Here is a 22,476-nt window from a genome sequence, read left to right on the forward strand (position 1 = left end):
GTAACCACCTGTGTCATTTTTTACCTGTCATGGTATGATTAAATACCTTAATTCATGCCCTTTGATTCTCAAAAGTATCCCAAGAGTATATGGTCACTTTATGTCTTTCTTTTCTTTATTTTCTGTCCTTTTGCTCTTCTGTACTTTATTCCTGATACTTTCTTTCTGGTCTGTATTCATGTTCACTGCTTCTGTCTTCTGCTGGTCTAATCTGCTATTAGACTCAACCATTGAGTGTTTTTTTTTTGTTTTTTTTTTTTAACCATTGAGTTCTTAATTTAGTCTTTTTTTTTTAGTTCTAGAATTTCTCCTTAGTTCTTTTTGCATTGTTTAGTTCTCTGTCAAAGTCCTCAATTTTGTGCTTTATTTAATTGAACATATTAAGCATAGTAATTTTAAGAATGTCTGATTATTAATATACTTTTAATGTCTATTGTATCTGTTAGATTTGGATCATTTAGGTTTATCTCCATGAATGCCCAGTTTATTTTTTATGTGCCAGGTATTGTATATGAAAAATCATAGAGGTAATTTGGAGCCTAGGGTGACATCATTGTCTTCCAGAAAGAAGTTACATGTGTTTCTGGCAGAGACCAAGGACAGACCTTATCCCACATTGTTGAAGATAGTTATGTTTAAAAATTTTTATAGTAAAAACTTTAAAATATTTATCTTGAAATAATACAAATTATAACTGCACTTTGTTGTTTTCTGAGAGAAAACATATACACTGTTTTTATAAATTAAAAAAAAATAGTACAGCAGTAGCATGTTTTTCTGGATTGTATATTATGGATAAAAATGGAAAGGAGGAACAAAGATAGACTATGAAGAACAAAGAAATACTTGGAGAAGAAGGAAAAGAAGAAAGACCTATACATAATATCTGTCATCTCTATCCCTTTTGTCCTCATTTTGTGTGCTAATCTTAAAATTCAACCCATTACCTAATGTAAAATGGTATGGCTGCTTTGGAAGACACTTTGGCAGTTTCTCAAAAAGTTAAATGTTGAATTACCATATGACCCAGTAATTCCCTTTGTAGGTATATATAAAGAATTGAGAACATATGTTAACACAAAAACTTGTACGTGAATGTTCTTAGCAGTATTATTTATAATAGCCAAAAAGTGGAGACAGCTCAAATATTCGTCAACTGATGAATCAGTAAACCAAATTTGGTGTAGCCATACCATGGAATATTATTCAGCCATAAAAAGGAATGAAGTACTGAAACTACAACATAGATTGAACCTTAAAAACCTTATGTTTAGTGAAAGAAACAAACCACAACAAGACCACATATTCTATAATTTCCTTTATACAAAATGTCCAGAATAAGCAAGTCCATAGCTACAAAGCATAATAATGGTGGCCAGGCACTGGAAGGAGGGAGAATTGGGGAGTGACTGATAACAGATGTGGGATTCCATTTTAGTGCATGAAAATGGTATGGTTGTGAATCTACTAAATTAGTGAATATATTAAAATGCACCAGTCTGTATATTTTAAAATGGCAAATTTTATAATATGTGAATATCTCAATTTTTAAGAAAAACTGTGAAATGATTTTTTAAAAAATCCTAAATCACTCCTGCCTCCCAGTTCAAAAGCTCTAGGTCTGTGTCCCCTTCCTCCCAAGCTACTCTCCATTCTCAATACTGTGCACTCTTTAGTTTTCAAAACAACCTTTCCTTGCTACCTTATACTCAGATCTTTACAGCTGTGATTTTTGTCATGCTTATACTGATTTCCTGATGATTTGGGCCTTAACATTCTGTAGGTGCCATAAACTTTCTCTTTTATATGTTTGCCATGTTCACAAATAAGCATATTTTCTTTCAGCTTGCCCATTCCCATCTCAGATGTGTAGTCTTTCATATTGTTCTTTTGCATTTTTGGTATTTTCCTTCTCTGTGCAGTCTGTAAGTTCTTATTTTTTTTAAAGTTTGGTTAAGTTTTTTAGTGACCTTTACCCCCAACATGGAGTGTGAACTCAGCTGCTCTGAGATCAAGAGTGGCATGCTCTTCTGACTGAGCCAGCCAGGCCTTCAGTCTGTAAATTCTTAAATTATGAATTCATCTAGCTACAAGTTGGGAGGAATGGTTGGGAGTGTGGCTTGGCAGCAGGCTCTTGATAATCCAAGGTTGCTGAAAGTTCTCCCAAGGCTCTTTCTGGGCTTGCCTCTACCTGTTTCTAAGGATTACCATGGTTCTGGGACCAGTTAATTTCTTGGCTTTTTATTTCCTTATCATGTATGTAGGTAATGTAATTTTGGATCTTACGTCTAGGTACTTTACCAACTTAATGCTTTTGAAGTTCTGAGAGTGATTTGCCTACCTCCCAACCTTGCCATGATAGGATGACAAACCTCTTTATTACTTTTCTAGGATTCTTGTGGCCTCTGTGATCAAGGAGCCCTGGGCTCTGCAGTTTTGTGCAGAGCACTGGGTTTCTACCTACCTGTAAGATTGAGGTACCATTTCTCACCTCCATGCTTTTTCACACATATTCATTAGGAGAACCTGACCATCAGGCAGAGTCAGTAGAGCCTGTGACTTTTGATCTCAGGGTCGTGAATTCAAGCCCCACATTGGGCATGGAGCCTTTAAAAAAACAAAAAACAAACAAACAAAAAAACCACCTGGCCTTGCTTCCCATAGGCCTCAGTTCCCTGACATCAATTTTTCCCTTAAATCTATGGCATTGACTTAGCTTTTCTGGAGCCTGGGATTTCTCAATATTTCTTTTCTTTTCTTTTCTTTTTTTTTTAAGATTTTATTTATTTACTTGACAGAGATCATAAGCAGGCAGAGAGAAAGGGGGAAGCAGGCTCCCCACTGAGCAGAGAGCCTGGGGCTTGATCCCAGGACCCCAGGATCATGACGTGAGCCAAAGGCAGAGGCTTTAACCCACTGAGCCACCCAGTTGCCCCAATATTTCTTGTCTGAAAAAAAAAAAAACAACTTAAAAAAAAAAAGATATTATTTATTTATTTGAGAGAGAGACACAGAGAGAGCAGAAGAGCATGAGTGGGAGGAGGATCAGACAGAGAGGGAGAAGCAGACTCCCTGCTGAGCAGGGAGCCAACATGGGCCTCCATCCCAGGACAGAGGCTTAACTGACTGAGCCTCCCAGGTGGCCCTCAATATTTATTTTTTAGTTGCATATTAAAGCCTCTCATTGTCTTAATTTATCTGCATTTTTTTTTAAGATTTTATTTATTTATTTGACAGACAGAGATCACAAGTAGGCAGAGAGGCAGGCAGAGAGAGAGAGAGAGGGGAGTTAGCAGGCTCCCCGCAGAGCAGAGAGCCCCATGCGGGGCTCGATCCCAGGACCCTGGCATCATGACCTGAGCCAAAGGCAGAGGCTTTAACACACTGAGCCACCCAGGTGCCCCAATTTATCTGCATTTTTACATCAAACCCTTTTGCTGTCATAATTTATCTGCATTTTTATGTGCAGTTTTTATGTAGCAGGGGGGAAGACTAACAACATCAGTTCAGTCCACCTTGTTGGATGTACCCCTCAGAGATTTTAGACTCCTGTTTATGATGATGCAGTACATTGAAGTCTTTGACTACTTTAAGGTGAGGATTTTCTATGATGGAATTTGAAAGTACAGCCAGAGCAGTCATTCAGATGTTTGAAAAACTGTATTTGAAATAGATCTACAAGGGAGATAGACCTAATTTTAGAAAATTTTACCCTGGGTGAAATTAGTTTTCTACCTTGTTATAGACCACTTGATAAGAATTGATTTTGTTTGTTAATTTAAAAAATTCTTTTTTTGATGGGACCCCAGGTGGTTCAGTGGGTTAAGGCCTCTGCCTTCAGCTCAGGTCATGGTCTCAGGGTCCTGGGATTGAGCCTCACATCTGGCTCTCCGCTCAGGGGGAAGCCTGTTTCCTCCTCTCTCTTTGCCTGCTTCTCTGACTACTTGTAATCTCTATCTATCAAATAAATAAATAAAATCTTAAAAAAAATTTTTTTTTTTGAAAACCATCAGATCTATAGAAAAATTGTAAGAATTTTACAATGGACTCTCTCTTATATACTCTTCACCTAGACTTACACATTCATGCTTTGCCACATTGCTTTACCTGTCATACAGTATTTATCTCTCTGTGTCATATGCTATATAATATAATAATATATGATTTCTTTTTTCCCTTTTTATTTTTTTGCTGGGTCCTTGAGAAAAGTTACTTGTATTTCTTTTTTTTTTTTTTTTAAGATTTTTCTTATTTATTTGACAGAGAGAGATCACAAGTAGTCGGGCAGGCAGAGAGAGAAGGGAAGCAGGCTCCCTGCTGAGCAGAGAGCCCAATGCAGGGCTCAATCCCAGGACCTGGAGATCATGACCTGGGCCGAAGGCAGAGGCTTAACCCACTGAGCCACCCAGGGGCCCCAGTTACTTGTATTTCTTAAGAACAAGAGCATTGACCAAAGTGTAATTGTATCAAATTTAGGAAATTTAACATCAGTATACAGTTATTGGTATACCTAGTATACAGTCAGTACCAAATGTTACCAGTTATTTTAGTACTCTTCTTTATAGCAGCTTCTATTTTTAAGATTTTATTTATCTATTTATTTATTGTATTTTTAAGTAATCTGTACACCTGGTGTGGGGCTTGAACTAAAAACCCTGAGATCAAGAGTTGCAGGCTCTACTGACTAACTCACCCTGGCTCCCCTATAGAAACTCTTCTGGAAGTACATGATTGGGGTGCTTGGGTGGCTCAGTCAATTAAGCTACCCACTCTTGACTCTGGCTCAGGTCATGATCTTCAGGTGTTAAGATCAAGCCCTGCATCAGGCTTCACTATCAGTGTGGAGTCTGCTTGATATTCTCTCTCTCTCTGTCCCTCTCCCCACCGGTATAGACTTGTTCTCACTTGCTCTCTTTCTCTCAGGTAAATCTTATAAAAATCCATGATCAAGCATTGCATTTAGTCGTCATACCTCTTTAATTGCCTTTATTCTAAAACATTTTTTCAGCCTTTTTTTTTGGGGGGGGGGTGTCTTTCATAAGATTGACACTTTTTAAGACTACAAGCCAATTATTTGTAAAAATGCCCTGTCTTTTAATTTAAGCTCATCTAATTGCTTCTCATGGTTAGAGTCTGATAGCTACAATAAGTAGGAAAGCTACAATAAGTAACATGTCTTCTTACTATATGACATCAAGAGGAATGTAGTATCAATTTTCCAATTGTTGGTATGTTTCTTTCATTACTTTGTTAAAACTGTATCTAGCAGGGGCACCTGAGTGGCTCAGTGGGTTAAACCTCTGCCTTTGGCTCGGGTCATGGTCTCAGGATCCTGGGATCATGCCCTGCATCGCACTCTCTGCTCAGCAGGGAGCCTGCTTCCCCTGCCACCACCCCCGCGCTGGCCTGCCTCTGCCTACTTGTGATCTCTCTCTGTGAAATAAATAAATAAAATCTTTTAAAAAGGGGGGGGGCGCCTGGGTGGCTTAGTGGGTTAAAGCCTCTGCCTTAGGCTCAGGTCATGATCCCAAGGTCCTGGGATCGAGCCCCACATTGGGCTCTCTTCTCAACGGGGAGCCTGCTTCCCCCTCTCTCTCTGCCTGCCTTTCTTCCTACTTGTGATCTGTCTGTCAAATAGATTAATAAAATCTTAAAAAAAAAAAAAGACTGTATCTACCAGACTTCTCTGTAATAAGTAATCTGTGGGAAGATTGTGTAAATACTGCATTTGCCAACAAACGGTCACCTAGTGGTTATCTATTGGTGATTTCCCCTCCCCCCGTGCCCTGGTGATTTTCTTGAGTCAGTTATTCATAATAGTTGCAGAATGGTGATTTTTATAATTTTGTCATTCTTTGTACATTTACTACTTGACAATCTACTGTGATGAAGTATTAATCTTCCCCCATTTATTATACATCTGCCTCTGAAACCAGTGTTAAGGAAAATGTGAAGATCCTTGCTGTAGACGGTAAACAAAATGGCAAGAAAAGATCGTCTCTGCTCTTCCATTGTTAGCTAGGAAAGTAAATATAAAATTGTGAGTTTAAATTTCAGTGCTCCCCAGACTTCATATACTTACATTATAAACATGTGCTTAAAAGTGCTTTATGGGGGCACCTGAGTGGCTCAGTGGGTTAAAGCCTCTGCCTTCGGCTCAGGCCATGATCCCAGGGTGCTGGGATCAAGCCCCACATCCGGCTCTCTGCTCAGCAGGGAGCCTGCTTCCTCCTCTCTCTCTGCCTGCCTCTCTGCCTACTTGTGATCTCTGTCAAATAAATAAAATCTTAAAAAAAAAAAAAAGTGCTTTATGGGGAGCACCTGGGTGGCTCAGTTGTTAAGCATCTGCTTTTGGCTCAGGTCATGGTCCCAGGGTTCTGGGATCAAGCCCTGAATTGGGCTCCATGCTCGGCGGGAAGTCTGCTTCTCCCTCTCCCACTCCACCTTCTTGTATTCCCTTTCTCGCTGTCTCTCTCTCTCTGTCAAAAAAAGTGGATGAAATCTTTAAAAAAAACAATAAACAAACAAATAAATAAGTGCTTTATGGAAGGGCACTTGGGTGACTCAGTTGGTTTAGCACCTGCCTCTTGATTTCAACTCAAGTGGTGATCTCAGGGTCATGAGATTGAGCCCCGCCTTGGCTCTGCGCTGGGCATGGAGCCTGCTTAAGATTCTCTCTTCCTCTCCTCCTATCCCTACCCCATTCCCCTCTCTCAGACGCATGTGCACTCTCTCTTTTTAAAAAATCTAAAAGTGGTTTATGGGTACAGTGTTAAATTCTTATCAATCTTGAAAATAATATTTGTGCTAAGCATCTGTCAGTAATTTTTTAAATTGTAGGCAAAATAACCCTATGATCTCTTTAATAGTTGTTGAAGTTACTATTTTGTAGTTTGCATGATGAATAGAAATAAGCATATATAAATATGAAAGCAATATCATTAACATGCCGGGAGTTGTTACTCAAAGCAACTGAATTTGGTTAATACTTAAATCATGGAACTGTTAGCTTTTCAGTATTAGATTAGTTCCATATATAGATTGCTTTTCAAAAAGCCTAAAGTTGTCAAGAGAGTTAGAAAACAAGCCACAGACTGGAAACAAATAATTTGCAAAAGACACACATCTGATGAAAGACTTATCCAAAATATACAAAGAACTCTTAAAACTCAATAATAAAATATACAACCCCATTAAAAAATGGACCAAAGACCTTAACAGACACCTCACCAAAGATATACAGATGAGAAAGAGTCATATGAAAAGATACTTAGCGTCAGTGAAATGAGATACACATACAAGATTATTATGGTATTACTGACAGTGTTTCCTACACTGTACTTTTCATCCTGTGACTGACTTATTTTATAGCTGGAAGTCTGTACTTCTTAATCCCCTTCACCTATCTCCCCATCCCCCTACCCAAAACTAAACATACTCTTAACCATATGATCCACCAATCACACTCCTTGGTATTTACTAAAGAAAGAAATTGAAAACTTGTCCCCAGCACCACAAGGGTTCTTAGAGCCTTCCTTAGGGGAAATTCAGTGTCCTCAGAGGCCAAAACCTCTATATACTGACATTTGAGGGTTTTTTCTAATTGAAAAAGGGGGGGGGTGGCGCGTGCAACTTGTTTCCAGTGATCCTCTGAGCCCCATCAAATTACCAGACTCACTCATATACCCTGAGTTTCTGCTGTCTTTTTGGTGCATCACACTCAAATTGAATGGGACAGCAAAGGGATCACCAGTCATTTGATGAAAGCCTCCATCATGGCTGCCTGTGTTTTTCAAGTCAAGTGGAGAAGGGGGCTCCAGAGATGGGAGTGGGAGTGTGTATTGTATGGATGGAGATTTCTATGATTTGTCCTGCATAACTGACCACCCCGACCTGCACACACACAGACAGGCTAAAGAATATTGTTTATGAGACTTGTGCTGGATAAGTGATCTTGGGAGCCTGATTAGTTGACATTAGCTGGTCTCCAGGTCAGAATTGGACCTTCTGGTCTGGACGCTAAGAGCTATAAATTTTGCCTTACATCCCCTCCTGCTCCAGGTTGGGCTGGCCCCTCAGAATGGAATTGAGAAGGGGGTGGCAAGCACATGTGGCCCAGGCTCCTTGAAGATGTTAGACATGATAACAGGAATTCAGCTCACTCCAAACTGCACATAGGCGAATGTCGCGGCCAGCGCGACAAATCGACCAGGAAACGTGAGGGTATGAGGATGGTGAAAAGAATTCAGAGACAAAGAGATGGGGGTAGGAGGGACACTGAGGAGGATGTCCAACAGTGCCAAATTTATTCCATATCTTACAAGCATTTATAAGGCAGATCACAGTACCTAGTCAGATGACCCCAAGTTCCTATAACAAGTTTACATTAACTACAAGTAAACCTCGTGATGCCAGGTAGTTTTGGCTAAAGCCATTAGCAAGACAAGTCTACCAGGGAGTGGGTTATGGGCAGTACAGGAACAACAAGGACCAAGTAAGAATTCATGACCCTGACCACATTGTTCCCTTCTGTAGGGAGAGCGCGTGGAAAGTCACGTAGGCGAGCGCACGACACACAGCACAAACCCTTTCTCACTGTTACTCAACTTTCCTGTCCTTAACCCCTTATCAAGGCGTCCGGACTTTAAAGGAGACACAAGTTAGGGCTTGGTTTGATCCACGACTCCAACCATGCCGTAGCCTCCAACAGGCGAACACTTGTTTAACTTCAGATCCTGTTGTTTGCCCTCCAAATATGGCCCTTACGGGGATTTTCAGTTGGAGGTCTCACCTGAGGGGTGGACACTCGTCCATGCTTCTCAGTGGAGACTCCAGCGTGGCTGTCTTCATGGGGCTTCAGCTAATGAGGTTGGATGTTTTAAGTACCTGATTTGATATAACTCTTATTCTCCTTTACTGCTTACTGTTGCCCTCACCTATGCAAATTTCCCTTTTCTTTCTGTTTCTATTCGTGGTTTTTGTTTTTGTTTTTTTAAAGATTTTATTTATTTGAGGGCACCTGGGTGGCTCAATGGGTTAAACTTCTGCCTTTGACTCAGATCATGATCTCAGGGTCCTGGAATCGAGCCCCGCATCGGGCTCTCTGCTCAGCAGGGAGCCTGCTTCCCCCTCTCCGCCTGCTGCTCTGCCTATTTATGATCTCTCTTTCTGGCAAATAAATATTTATTTGAGAGAGAAAGCATGAGTGGTTGGCAGTGGGAGAGGAAAAGCTGACTCCCTTCTGAGCAGAGAGGCCCATGTGGGGCTCAGTCCCAGGGCCCTGAAATCATGACCTAAGCCGAAGGCAGATGCTTAACTGACTGAGCCACCCAGGTGCCACTCTCTTAGATTTTTATAATACCAATAAAGTGGTTTTTCCCCCCTTGGAAACTGAGAGTACTGCTCCCCCCATGAATCTTTTCTTCAGAACAGAGTGCCTCATACAGACCTGATGGAAATCCAGCATGTTCTTTGATTCATTGTTTCCAAAAGGTCAATGTCCAGTCTTCTGACATGAAGGAGGAAGGTCTGTTTTGCCCTGCGTGGGGTTATGAAAGGAGTGTGGGGCCTAGAGTGGGGTCTAACTGCTTCTTTTATGGACTTTTATAAAATAATCTTCCTGTTTCAGCTTCATCGGCCATTCTACTTTTTTAGGAGAGATCTGGTAATTCTCATTCCTTAGCCTCTTTGGGGTTTGGTTCTGATGAGTTTGCTTTGTCAGCTCTGCTCAGTCAGTTATCTATTCCTTCTGTTTTCTGTCTTCCAAAACTGTGATGCTATTATCTCCATGCGTATTCTTCTGGTCCCTGTGTGTATGCTTTTTAAGCCCTCCCACCCCTGCCCCTGCCATTTTTTGTTTTAATGGTGTTTTAGGATTGAGTAGAAATAAACAAGCATGGAAACCTTTATACTTAACCAGTCTTTTCACTTTTTGCCTTCCAATATTTTGTTGATATCTTTCATTTGTTATTTCCTTTTCTGCCATTATTATTATTTTTTTTAATATTTTATGTATTTGAGAGAGAGCGAGAGCAGAAACAGGGGCATTGGCAGATGGAGAGAGAGAGGCAGACTCCCTGCTGAGCAGGGAGCCCAACTCAGGGCTCAGTCCCGGGACCTGGAGATCGTGGCCTGAGCTGAAGGCAGATGCTTATCTAACTGAGCCACAAAGGTGCCCCCTTTTCTGCCTTTATTTACAACCTTTATATTTCTGTGCTCTTAACTGGGGATTGGGAAGATAGTTGAGATAAATGTTTACCTACTTAAGTAGAACTCATTTTCTAAAGTTAAAATTACCATTTCGGTATGAAAGTCAAAAGAAGTAGAGAACCTGCCTATCTGGTTAAGTCTGCTTTTCCCTTGTTGATTATGTATTTTGCACTGGAGCAGTGGTGTAGAATCTTCTGTCTAGTATTTGGATGTCGATGATTATCTACAGCTTACATAACAATGTAAGATTATCTACATCTTATATAACAATGAGGAGTTAAACACGAACTCCCCATTCTCTCCTTCCCCAGCTCCTGACAAGCACGCATGCTTTATGGCCATGATCTGACCTCTTGAGTACTTCATAACAGTGGTATCATACAGCATTTGTCCTTTTGTGACTGGCTTATTTCATTTAGCTAATGTCCTCAGGGTTCGTCCATGTTGTAGCATGAATCAGAATTTCCTTTTTAAGGCTGGATAATATTCCATTGTATATGTATATATTGTGTATAGACATACCACATTTTGCTATTATATTTTCAGTACTTGTTTAAAAATAGTTTAGTATAGTATAAATCTCTACGTGTTCTAAATACTTTGGGAACCTTAAAGAATTACTTGTTAGGAATTTCTGTTAATGAAAATGATGGAAGTAACTGGGTGGCTCAATCAGTTAAGCATCCGACTCGTGCTTTTGGCTCAGGTCATGATCTCAGGAGTGTGAGATGCAGCCCCATGGCTGGCTCCCCCGTAGGCTTGGAGCCTGCTTAAGATTCTCCCACTCTCTTCCCTCCACTCTCAAGTGTGTTCTCTCACTCTCTAAAAAAATGGGGGGAAAAAACGAAATGATGTGCAGAGAATGTTGTTGAACTGAAATTGCAACTCAAAGCCCACTAAAAATTTTTTGTTGTTAAATGTATACGTCTTAAAGAAAGGCCTTAATTGAGGTTATTTCTCAGGCAGGAAAAGCTGTGAATGGTGAGTCTGGGGGAAAAGAGGTGTTGATGAGTGGATAGCAGTATTTGTGGGAGGATTACAATGTGTAAATATATTTCTGACCTAATTAAGCCATTTTATTAAAGGTAACACTTGATAAATTTAATCAAATATATGTTGGTGGGAACCACATAGAATTTTTTTGTAAATATCTGAAATTACACATAGTAATTAGGTTATGTCCCTAGGGCAAAACATTTAATAAAGAAGGTGGTAGGTAGCTGTGATTAACTTACATATTCAGGGGGTGCCTGTGTGGCTCAGTCGGTTAAGCAACTGCCTTCGGTTCAGGTCACGATCCCTGGGTCTTGGGATCAAGCCCGGCATCGGGCTCCCTGCTTGGTGGGAAGCCTGCTTCTCCGTCTCCCACTCCCTCTGCTTGTGATCCCTCTCTTGCTGTGTCTCTCTCTGTCAAATAAATAAATAAAATCTTAAAAACAAACAAACAAACAAAAACTTAGGGGCGCCTGGGTGGCTCAGTGGGTTAAAGCCTCTGCCTTTGGCTCAGCTCATGATTCCAGGGTCCTGGGATTGAGCCTTGCGTTGGTCTCTCTGCTCAGCGGGGAGCCTGCTTCCCACTACCCCCACCTCTGCCTGCCTCTCTGCCTACTTGTGATCTTCTCTCAAATAAATAAATTCTTAAAAAAAAAAAACCTTATATATTTAGCATATTACCAGTGAAGGGATAAGTGTGCAGAAGAGTTTGCAACATAATTGAAACACTGAGTTTGCAACATAATTGAAACCCCATAATGCTAAGAGGTGAAATGGCCTTGATTTGAACTAAGTGATAACCTAAAGCCATACTTTGGCTCAGTCCTCTAGCAGCTGATGAACTGCTTTAAAACCCACCATATTAGGGCATCTGCAACCTTAATGTAAACAGCCTTTTAGTCAATTACAATGTGTTGGTGATGACAACGAATGTGGGCCATGGTCTGCAATGCCTAAAGAATCGTAAAGCCAAGTGAATACATACATTGTCAGTTAAGAAGCCTCTCTAGGCTTTCTGGGTTGTCGGGGAGAGAATGCCCCGCAGATGGGTTGGGGGGAGGGGCAGAGTGAGGGAGAATCCCAGGCAGGGTCCACAGGAGGAGTGTGGAGCCTGGTGTAGGGCTTGATTCCAGGCTCCTGAGATACAGAGTCAAACGCTTAACCATCTGAGCCACCCAGTTACCCTTCTCTAGACTCTTGGTGGAATTCCAGTCTGCTTGCCCCTGAGGTGGAGAAAGATACATGAATCTCATAGTAGGATGATACCTAGTTAACCTTTGGAAATAATTTTGGTTTCACAAAATGGCCGCTTTTAGGAAAGGCATTATGTTGATCACTTAATGCTTCTATTTCCATCTACTTAGCCATTTTATTTTTCAAATAATAAACTGGATTTATGGTATATACACTCTCTTATAACTGAAGTTGTCCTCAAAACCCTGATTGAACTAATAAAATTGTTTTTTTGAGCATGTATGTCCAAGGATTAGACACTGGTTCTGGATCACCATTTGTTTGGTAATTTCAGTGACCAAGATCTTTCATAAGAAAGTGCTAGCAGGGGCGCCTGGGTGGCTCAGTGGGTTAAGCCACTTCCTTCAGCTCAGGTCATGATCTCAGGGTCCTGGGATAGAGTCCCGCATTGGGCTCTCTGCTGAGCAGGGAGTCTGCTTCCTCCTCTCTCTCTGCCTGCCTCTCTGCCTACTTGTGATCTCTCTCTGTCAAATAAATAAATAAAATCTTGAAAAAAAAATTCTAAAAAAAAAAAAAAGTGCTAGCAGACCTCTGATTACCTTTTCAAAATCATCTCACCTGTTTTCCCTGCTGACTTTGCATGGGCAATCATGAAGTTGAAACTTAGGAGTTTGTCAAAATTTCTGGAACATAAGAGCAATATGAGATAATGCTTTACTTACTCTTTTAGCATTGTGCCTGAGGTTTACAAGGTAACCTAGTAGAAGGTGTTGAGGAAAACTTTTCCTACGTTCTTATGTTTAGTACCTAAGAGCCTGCAATTTATTTTATTTTATTTTTTTTTAAAGATTTTATTTATTTATTTGATAGAGAAACAGTGAGAGAGAGCATGAGCAAGGAGAAGGTCAGAGAGCGAAGCAGACTCCCCATGGAGCTGGGAGGCTGATGTGGGACTCAATCCCGGGACTCCGGGATCATGACCTGAGCCGAAGGCAGTCGTCCAACCAACTGAGCCACCCAGGAGTCCCAAGAGCCTGCAATTTAAACTGACATGAGACTATCAACTATAGCAGTACTCAGTGATGAATAACCCTGGTGGTTAGCATTTGGGACTTATAGGTCTAATTTAGTAAGAGAAAGAGGCCTAGGAGAAAAGGCTTATTTTATTTTATTTTTTAAAAGATTTATTTATTTATTTATTTGACAGACAGAGATCACAAGTAGGCAGAGAGGCAGGCAGAGAGAGAGGGGGAAGCAGGCTCCCCGCGAAGCAGAGAACCCGAAGTGGGGCTCGATCCCAGGACCCCGGGATCATGAACTGAGCCGAAGGCAGAGGCTTTATAACCCACGGAGCCACCCAGTCGCCCCGAGAAAAGGCTTCTTTAAAAAAGATGTATTTTTATTTAGTCATTCATTCATTCATATCTCTCCCCAACATTGGGCTTGAACTCACGACCCAGAGATCAAGAGCTGAAGGCTGATCCCACTAAGCCAGCCAGGTACCCGGGGGGTAGGGGGGTGGGTTGGGGGCAGGGGGAGACTTTTATGAGAAGAACAAATCAGTTTCTTTTTTTTTTTTTTTAAGATTTTATTTATTTATTTATTTATCTATTTATTTATTTGACAGACAGAGATCACAAGTAGGCAGAGAGAGAGAGGAGGAAGCAGGCTCCCCACTGAGCAGAGAGCCTGATGCAGGGCTCGATCCCAGGACCCTGGGATCATGACCTGAGCCGAAGGCAGAGGCTTTAACTCACTGAGCCACCCAGACGCCCCACAAATCAGTTTCTTTAGAAAAGACAAATGAGTCTTTAGGAGAACAAATGGGAGATAAAAAAGTTTATGATAATATTTGTTTAGGTAAGTGCAAATGGTCTATCTTCTTCCTGACCTTGAAACTCCCACGGAGTGGGGACTTGTGATCTCTCTCTCAGAAGTAGATGCCAACCTGAAATGGGAATTTATGGCTGTCCTCATTTTTCAGAAGTTTCTGCTTTTAGTCAGATAAGGGAAGCCCAAGAAGGTTTCTTTCGACATCTGTTGAATCTCAAATGTCTTCAGCTTAAAATAATCTTTATGCCAAAGTGGCTTATTTTGGGATGGCATATCCTGATCTCGTTCAAATGTAGAGTAACCAAGTGAGTCTCTTCCAGCTAAGAAATGAGACCTGGATTAAGGTGGTTCTTTAGAAATGAAAATGTAGCACATATATAAAAGGATTTTGTATAAGCAAGAACTTGAAGGATTTAGTAACTGGCTAGTATTAGTAAAGGGCAGAAAAAAGGGATGAATTGTAGGTCCCTTTTTAATTTCCCTTTCAAGTCCTTGGAACATTCGAGGAAGGACTGTTAAAACAAGCAAGGCATAGGGTAAACTTTATATTCTAAAGGATGAATTAACTGCTAGATAGGCGAGGCCTGAGGGAACAACAAGCTCTGATGTCTGTAGATAACTTTTTCCCCAGTGGAGATCTTGCCCCTTTTGGCTCTCTAACTAACTCTAGTTACATAATCCTTTAGTTCCTACCTCCGAACAAAAAGTCACAAGAGTCAGTGTGCTATTATGTTTGCATTGGTAGGTGTTCTGGTGGTGGGAACACAGTTCCCCACTTCAAATTCAGTATTAAATAAGGGCAGTACAACCCTCCAGCATTATTCTTATCTCAGATCTGTTGCTGTGGTTGCTTCAGGGCCTTGAACAGTTTAACCCTTTAAAAGGCTTTATATTTACCATAACATTTGTTGGTGTTCTTTTCAACCAATATTCAGGAAGGTCTGAAGGTGGGTGTATGCTTCAAAATGCGGTCAGACAGACAAGTGGTAGGCTCTAAAAGATAAGTCCTTTCTAATTTGGATCACTTCGGGCCTTAACCTATCATTGATCACAGTAGACTCTACTGTGGCATCTGAGTCCCTCAGTCCTTTCTTCTCAGGTGCTTTGTTTCTCCTTCCATTGGTTTCTCCACCCCCCCCCCATTTGCTCAAATAGTGTTGTGCTGTAGAGAAAATCCTTTTCACAGCAGCTTGAGGTCTCTTCCTTCTTAACTTCTCAGAATCGAGCTGAAGCACCCCTGCTCTTAAGAGGCGATCCTCTTGGGAACCTGGGTGGCTCAGTTGGTTAAGCAACTGCCTTTGGCTCAGATCCTGATCCTAGACTCCCCGGATCATCCCACATCGGGCTCCCTGCTCATTGGGAGGTCTGCTTCTCCCTCTGACCCTCCTCACTCTCAATGCTTTCTCTCTCTCTCTCATTCTTTCTCAAATAAATAAAATCTTAAAAAAAAAAAAAAGGTGATTCACTCAAAGATCATTAGCAACATGATGTTAAGTCCAGTGGCATTTTTCTCATCACCTTGAAAGTGAAGGAAATCAGAATGTGAATATGCCTCTTTGAAATAAAAATTATTTTGATTTGAAGGCCATTAAGCAGTAAATGTTGAAGAACCTGTCTTTACCTTCCACTTTTCTGCCCGAAGGTGAGATAAATTCTCCTTTTCTTTTTTTTTTTTTTAAGATTTTATTTATTTGTTTGACAGAGAGAGAGATCACAAGTAGGCAGAGAGGCAGGCAGAGAGAGAGAGAGAGAGGGAAGCAGACTGCCCGCTGAGCAGAGAGCCCGATGCGGTGCTCGATCCCAGGACCCTGAGATCATGACCTGAGCCGAAGGAAGTGGCTTAACCCACTGAGCCACCCAGGTGCCCCAAATTCTCCTTTTCTTAGAGACAGACTCTTATGGCTTAGAGAAGGCACTGGTGGAATCTGCAAACAAAGCTTACCCCATTAGTTTCCTCCCATATATTTACCTTCCCACAGTTTGCCACCCTTGGAAGCCTAGAACTGCTTTCCTTTGTCTTGTCATTTCTCTACAACTTTATCATTCTTTGTTGAAGATCCCATATAAGCCACAGTTCTAAGCCACACTCTTCGATTACTTTTCTGTTGAGGTCTGGCTCTCTGCTGAACAGGGAACCTGATGCAGGACTTGGTCAAGGATCCTGGGATCGTGACCCTAGCCAAAAACAGCCGCTTAACCAGACTGAGCCACGTAGGTGCCCCTCTGCTGAGGTCTCTTTTGTGAGATGTGCACTGCAGGTGTTAATAAACCGTTTTTTGGGGCACCTGGGAGGCTCAGTGGGTTAAGGCCTCTGGCTTTGGCTCAGGTCATGATCCCAGGGTCCTGGGATCGAGCCTCGCATCAGGCTCTCTGCTCGGCCAGGAGCCTGCTTCCTCCTCTCTCTCTCTGCCCACCTCTCTGCCTACTTGTGATCTCTGTCTGTCAAATAAGTAAATAAATAATCTTTAAAAACAAAAAAACGTTTTTCTCCTGTTCATCTGTCCTTTTGTTAAAGACGCCCAGCTGGAAACCTGAGGGGTAGAGGTCAAGTTTTGCCTCTTCCACAAGTACTTTTATGTTATTTGACCATCCCTTCAATCTTGAAACTTACTTCCTCTCAGTTTCTATGATGACTGCTCAGAAATCATTTTTCATATTTCTTTGATAAGTTCTGGCATTTCTCTTTATGGTATTTTCCTGGGGCCTTTGTTATTTTTCCCTTCTGTCTTCCATGGTGATTTCATCTACTGCTATGGTTTTTAAACTATTCCTTCTTTTTGGAGACTATCTCCTTCTCTCCAACTTTAACCTCAGTCTTACCCTTTCCATTAATTACAAGTTGGTTATTTGGTGTTTTGATTTGACCTATTAAGTAACCTGAACTGATTATCAAAAAAATAATGAACCTCAACCCCAAACTTCTGCCACAGGAAAAATTAATTTATGATGGATCATGAATGTAAACATGAAAGGCAAACAATAACATTTTTAGAAGAAAAGAAGATTTTCATGACTTTGAGATCAGCAAAAATTTTTTTCAGCAGAGCACAAAGAAGTGCTAAAAAACAAGTTGAGAAATTTGACTTATTACAATTAAGAACCTCTGCTAATCAAAAGACTCCATAAGAGGCTATTACTCAGCAATAGAAAAAATGAACATGAACATAGAACACAACATGGATGAACCTCAAAATAATTATGCTAAGTGAAAGAAGCCAAAGAGTACATACTTTCTGATTTCATTTATATAAAACTCTAGACAATGCAGGTAGGTATCTATGGTGATAGAAAGCAGGGCAGTAGTTGCCAAAGGATGAGGCATTGAGGAGGTACTGGAAGGAGAGATTACAGTGGGGATACTTTGTGGTAATGGTTTTACAGTTACAAATAGATGTCACCACTTACAGCATCTTGGAGCATCTGGGTGGGTCCCTTAGTTAAGCGTCTGACTCTTGATTTCTGTTCAGGACATGATCTCAGAGTTGTGGGACTGAGCTCTGAATCAGGCTCTGCGGTTAGCATGGAGTTTGCTTGTCCTTCTCTTTCTGCTCCCCTGCCCCTATGCTCACTTGCTCTCAAATAAAATCTTTAAAAAAAAAAAAAAAACTTATTATGCATTGCATTTCCAGTATATTTTTTATTGTCAGTTATACCTCAGCAAAGCTGTTTTTAATGTGGAAATAAACACAAAAATGAGAATGGGTGAAGCCTATTTAATCAGAGCTTGTCATAGCAGGGGAGTTAGCCGCCATCACTCGCATTGGCAAAGACTCAAAGGCAGGTAGACCAGTGGGAAGCTTTATAGTGGAGGAAAGGAAGAACTTCAGATATGTCCTGATTTGGGGTTATTGGCATGGGAAAGCTCTAGGCAGCCTAACTACAAGTGGGGGCATCCTATGTGGTTATTTAGGTTTATATATTTGGCTTTCTGTGGTTGGTCCTAAGTTGGAACCAGGGAGGAAAATTAGGGGAGGTAATTGGGGGTTATTACTCAAGTCTTGACTCTTTGGGGTCAGTTTTTTAGGGTTACTGTTGGCTTTCTGGACTAGTTAGTTGGTAGAGATAGTTTGGCTTCCTTGACTGATTACTGTAGATAGTATGTTGACTTCTTGGGCTAGATAATGGAATGTTAGTTTCACTTCCTTTCTGGGCTGGTTCCTGCAGGTTGTGGGTCAGAGCTCTATTTTGATACAGTAGTCTGGCCTTTGTCCATTAGTATATTCAGACTCTCATGAAAAGAAGCAGATGCTGTAAGAAAGGCAAGACACAAACTGGGAGAAGATATTTATAGTGCATATCCAACAAAGTACTTATATCCACTATATATATATTTTAGAAACTTCAACAGTTTAGTAAAAAAAGATAACCTAATTTTTAATTGGGCAAAATACTTGAACTAGAACTTCATTAAAGATGATTTCCAAGTAGCCAATAAGCTTATGAAAAGATGCTAATAGGGGGAATCCAGTGTTCATTTAATCACTAATTTAATCACTAATCATCTAATACAGATTAAATGAGATACTACCGCACCTCTACCAGGATGGCTGAAATTTAAGAATCAGTAGTACCAGGTAGTGGTATAGCTGTGGAGCATCCGGAACCATCATATACTGCTGATGGGTGTGTACATCGGTACAGATTCTGGAAAACTGTCCGTGTCTGGTAAAACTAGGTACTTACACTTTGTGACCCAGCATTAATAATGCTGGGCTTACAGCTGATGGCAAGGAGTGTTTATATCCACCAAAAGATTTGTGTAAAAATACAATAGCCAAAACCAGGAAGCAACGCAAATGGTTATCTGCTGGAATTTATAATTTGTGATATATTTGTAAAGTGGAGTGCTACATAGCAATGAAAAAAAGAATAAAGTTCCACATGCAGCATTATGATTTTCACAGGCATGACTTGAATAAAGGAAGCTACCCACAAAAGAGTTAATATTGTTTGATTCCATTTATTTAAATGGAATGATTTGTAAGAATAGATAAAACTGGGGCGCCTGGGTGGCTCAGTGGGTTAAGCCGCTGCCTTCGGCTCAGGTCATGATCTCAGAGTCCTGGGATCGAGTCCCGCATCGGGCTCTCTGCTGAGCGGAGAGCCTGCTTCCCTCTCTCTCTCTCTCTGCCTGCCTCTCCATCTACTTGTGATTTCTCTCTGTCAAATAAATAAATAAAATCTTAAAAAAAAAAAAAAAAAGAATAGATAAAACTGATCTATGGTGATAGAAGTCAGAATAATGGTTACTTTTTCCTGAGGGGACACAAGGGAACCCTCTGAACTATTGGAAATGTTCTGTAACTTGATCTGAATTGCAGTTATATGGATATATACAAACAAAGTATCTATCAAAATAGAAATAAAAACAATAAGATATTTATTGAGCTGTACACCCAAGATTTGTACATTTCACTACATGTAAGTTATACCCCATTTTTATTTATTTTTATTTTTATTTTTTGTACTTTTAAGTTTTTTTTTTTAAAGATTTTATTTATTTATTTGACAGAGAGAAATCACAAGTAGACTGAGAGGCAGGCAGAGAGAGAGAGAGGGAAGCAGGCCCCCTGCTGAGCAGAGAGCCCGATGTGGGACTCGATCTCAGGACCCTGAGATCATGACCTGAGCCAAAGGCAGCGGCTTAACCCACTGAGCCACCCAGGCACCCCATGTACTTTTAAGTTTTTATTTAAATTCCAGTTAGTTAACATATAGTGTAGTATGAGCTTCAGGAGTAGAATTTAGTGATTCCATCACTTTTATGTCCTAGTGCTCATCACAAGTGCCCTCTTTAATTCTTATCATCCATTTAATCCATCCCCCGTTCACATCTCCTCCAGCAACCCTCAGTTTGTTCTCTATAGTTCTGTTTCATGGTTTGCCTTTGTCTTTTTCCCCGTGTTCATTTGTTCCATTTCTTAAATTCTACATGAGTGAAATTGTTTGGTATTTGTCTTTTTTGACTGTCTTATTTCACTTTGCATAATACACTCTATTTCCATCCACATCATTGCAAATGGCAAGATTTCATCCTTTTTTTTTTTTTAAGATTTTATTTATTTATTTGACACAGAGAGAGATCACAAGTAGGCAGAGAGGCAGGCAGAGAGAGAGGAGGAAGCAGGCTCCCCGCTGAGCAGAGAGCCCCATGTGGGGCTCTATCCCAAGCAGAGGCTTTAACCCACTGAGCCACCCAGGCACCCCCCCCTTTTTTTTTTGGTCAGAGTGAAAGAGAGCATGGCAGGGGGAGGGAGAGGGAGAAGTGGAAGCAGGCTCCCTCCTGAGCAAGGAGCCTGATGTGGGATTCAATCCCAGGACCCTTTGATCATGACCTGAGCCAAAGGCAGACACTTAACCAACTGAACCACCCAAATGTCCCGCAAGATTTCATTCTTTTTGATGGCTGAGCAGTATTCAATTGTGTGTGTGTGTATATGTGTGCATATATATGTATATATGTGTATATGTATATATATATATATATATATCACAAGTTCTTTATCCATCTGTTGATGGGTATTGGGCTCTTTCCATAATTTGGGTATTGTTGATAGTGCTGATATAAAAATTGGAATGCATATATCCCTTCGAATCAGTATTTTTGTATTGTTTGGGTAAACACCTAGTAGTGAAATTGCTGGATCATGGGGTAGTTCTATTTTTAACTTTTTGAGGAGCCTTCATAGTGCTTTCAGGAGTGGTTTCACCAGTTTGCATTCCTGCCAACATTTTAAGAGGGTTCACCCTTTTACACATTCTCACCAACACCTGTTATGTTTTTTGTATTGTTGATTTTAGCCATTCTGACAGGTGTGAGGTGATATCTTATTGTAGGTTTGGTTTGTATTTCCCTGATGATGAGTGAAATTGAGCATACTCCATGTGTCTGTTGGCCAACTGTATGTCTTCTTTGGAAGAATGTCTGTTCATGTCTTCTGCCCATTTCTTAACTGGATTATTTGTGTTTTGGATGTTGAATTTGGTAAGTTCTTTATATATTTTGGATACTCACCCTTTCTCATATATGTCATTTGCAAATATCTTCTCCCGTTCTGTAGGTTGCCTTTTAGTTTTGATTTTTTTCTTTGGTTGTGCAGATTTTTATCTTGATGAAGTCCCAGTAGTTCATTTTTACTTTTGTTTCCCTTTCCTCAGCTTGGGAGACAAATGTAGTTAAGAAGTTGCTATGGCTGATGCCAAAGAGGTTGCTGCCTGTGTTCTCTAGGATTTTGATGGTTTTCCTGTTTCACATTTAGATGTTTCATCCATTTTGAATTTATTTTTGTGTATGGTATTATATCTCAGTTTTTAAAATTTAGTTTCAGCTCTTTTCTATTTATACATTTCCTTAAAACTAGCTTCCTGTTTATTGTTAACTGAAACCTTGTTAAACTTTTTGTAGTCAGTCCTTAAATCCCATCAACTCTTCCTTTAAAATATCTCCCACCCATACTATCTCCAAACCATAACTGTACTAGAGTTTTAGCCTTGACCACAAGCCTGCATTATTGCCAAGGACTTAACTGGTCTCCCTGCTTTTCATACTCAAAACTGTTCTACAATACGCTAGCAAAGCTCTTTCTAAAGCACCATTCAGATGATGCTAGCACTCTGATCCTGTTAGTTCCTTTCCTCAAAGATCTTGAAGGAGCTCCCGTTTCTGTTGTATTAGGCTTGCATTGCATTCAAGATTCTCATGATCTGGCCCCAACCAGCCATACCATCTCCCTGTCCATACATAGTCCTCTAAAAAACTGGGATACTTAATAGTTCCAAATCCATTTTGCTCTCTGTTGCTGATACTCTTTGTTCATGTTCTCTCCCTAAATGTTTTCGCTTCCTCATACCAGCTCTACCTGAAGCCATTTCAACCTGAGGAGCTGTGATGTACTCCATGAAATCCATGAACCCCCTGAAGTTATATCCAAACATTTCTATATGTGTGCATTTTTCTAGAGAAAGGCCTTGTCTTGTTACCAGATTCTCAAAAGGGGTCCCCAAAGTTAAACTGATCTAGTGCCCTTCTGAAGGAATACAGATGATCTTATTTTATGTTTTTTTTTAAGATTTTGTTTATTTATTGGAGAGAGAAAGAGAGAGAGCAAGAGCATGTGTGAGCAGGGGGAGGGGAAAGGGAGAAAGAACACCAGGCAGACTCCAGCTCCCAAGGAGCCACACTGCACTTAATCTCACCACCCTGAGATCATGCCCTGAGCCAAAATCAAGAGTCAGACGCTTAACCGA

General features: G+C 40.6%; 1 protein-coding gene across 7 annotated transcripts in view; it reads left to right on the top strand.

The window, feature by feature from the left end:
• LOC132008262 (autophagy-related protein 13) overlaps positions 1-22,476 on the top strand; it is a 56,105-nt gene that overhangs the window by 6,865 nt on the left and 26,764 nt on the right. The gene's annotated exons all lie outside the window — the stretch shown is intronic.

The sequence above is a fragment of the Mustela nigripes genome, unplaced genomic scaffold (genome assembly GCF_022355385.1).
Source record: "Mustela nigripes isolate SB6536 unplaced genomic scaffold, MUSNIG.SB6536 HiC_scaffold_76, whole genome shotgun sequence".
Taxonomy (NCBI): Eukaryota; Metazoa; Chordata; class Mammalia; order Carnivora; family Mustelidae; genus Mustela; species Mustela nigripes.